Raw genomic sequence first — 1,920 nt, forward strand, 5'->3', positions numbered from 1 at the left:
TAGGACGTTACATGCCACATGTAGACAGAATGGGAGATCTCGTGATAACCATATCGGAAGATCCTCCTCCCTCCATCCTGCTAGACCCGGTAGGACTAGCCATGGCCACACTCTCTTTCCCGTATCACAGTCGTGTGGGTTTTTTTTAGACATTACATGCTGCACCTCGCTTGTTACAGTGTTGTGTCCATTTCCTCTGCTGATTTCGGCGCTGAAATCAGATGTCCATGCCCCCAGGGCAGCGATTGGCTAAACGGGAAAGTTTGAAAATAGCCCTAATGCTAAGATGGGACACAGACTATATGATGCTATGATTTCTCAGCAGTAACAACCGAGATATATTTCAGGAGAAGGCAGGAAAAATAACCATGAAAAACCATGAAATTAAGTGCGTCACATGGCCCATAGAGTTATCATAACCTGTGCTTTACGTTGTATTACATAAGTTGTGTTTTTTTTTATTAAAAAAAAAATCATGCCAATAATTTATTGAATCAGATGTCTGTACACAGCCAAAAAACCTATGAAAGAAACTAACACACAATGTCGGGAGGGAGAGGAGGGCAGTGATGAGGATGGATATTGGGGTGGAGGAATTTATCCACAGGCTGCACCCTGGCTCCCCAGGGGGAACCCTCAATCCTTGAGCGATTTGAAGGTGGAGAGGAAAAATACCGTATTTCTTCAATTCTAAGACACTTGTTTTTCCCCATATAAACATCTCTAAAAATGGGGTGCGTCTTAGAATCACGGGTGTGTCTTAGGTTTTTTTGTTTTTTTTTCTGTTGGTGGTACTGAAATTAGTGTGCGTCTTACGATCGATGGTGACTTACATTCTTCTCTCTGGCCTTCCTTCTTCTCACATCAGTCTGTTGGTTTCTGTTCACCACTCTGCCGCAAAGATCATCTTCTTGGCTCGCCGCTCTGACCATGTTACTCCGCTTCTGAAATCTCTTCATTGGCTTCCAATTCACTTCAGAATCCAATATAAACTTCTCCTGTTAATCTTCAAAGCTTTTCACGGTCTAGCTCCTTCCTATCTCTCCTCTCTCATCTCACACTATCGCCCCGCTCGTGCTCTTCGCTCCTCTGATGCCATGTTTCTCGCCTGCCCAAGGGCCTCTACTTCCCTTGCTCAGCTCCGTCCATTTTCTTCTGCTGCCCCTTACGCCTGGAACGCTCTTCCAGAACATTTGAGAACTACAAGTTCAATCGCAGCTTTTAAAGCTCAACTAAAAACTTTTCTTTTTCCTAAAGCTTTTAAAACTTGATGTTGTGCGGACTTTATACTGTTAGTTTTACCCTACCCTGTGCCTGCTTACCCTACCCTGTGCCTGTTTGCATTCTCTTCCCCTCCTTATTGTTTCATTATGATTTTATTAGAATGTAAGCCTATGCGGCAGAGTCTTGCTATTTACTGTTTTACTCTGTACAGCACCATGTACATTGATGGTGCTATATAAATAAATAAAATAATAATAATAATAATAATAATAATAATAATAATAATAATAATAATAACAACATTCAAAGAAATACGGTAGAGTTCAGGACAATCATTGCAACGTTGCATTAAGGGGGAAAATGGTAATCTATTTACAGGGGAAATAGTAAAAGGAAGCTGTTGTGAGGGAGAGGGAGGAGGAAGAGATTATTTACAGCAGGAGGGGGACGCGTGGGCACAGAATTAAAACTTGCTCCCATTGAGAGCCCCCCTTATCCACACCACTGATTTGCGGTGGTGCTACAGAGGAGCAGACGTAAGTGAAGGTTCCCACCAGGCCTTGGTTTTCCAGTGTTCCAGATAATGAAGAGAGCCCCCACAAATACAATAGGCTCTCCAGAAAGTCACCCACCACAAGTAGAGGGAAATGGAAATGCATAGGGAGGAATTTCGTCTACTCGGATGTAGGACACTTG

General features: G+C 42.9%; 1 long non-coding RNA gene across 1 annotated transcript; it reads left to right on the forward strand.

Annotated features, from left to right (window-relative positions):
• The first annotated feature begins 607 nt into the window (after positions 1–607).
• LOC134409705 (uncharacterized) lies at positions 608–1,577 on the forward strand. Its single transcript, XR_010026209.1, has 2 exons — positions 608–676; positions 1,547–1,577. It is a non-coding gene; the product is annotated as an uncharacterized LOC134409705 (long non-coding RNA).
• The last annotated feature ends 343 nt before the right edge of the window (positions 1,578–1,920 follow it).

This window comes from Elgaria multicarinata, chromosome 16 (assembly GCF_023053635.1).
Source record: "Elgaria multicarinata webbii isolate HBS135686 ecotype San Diego chromosome 16, rElgMul1.1.pri, whole genome shotgun sequence".
Lineage (NCBI taxonomy): Eukaryota > Metazoa > Chordata > Lepidosauria > Squamata > Anguidae > Elgaria > Elgaria multicarinata.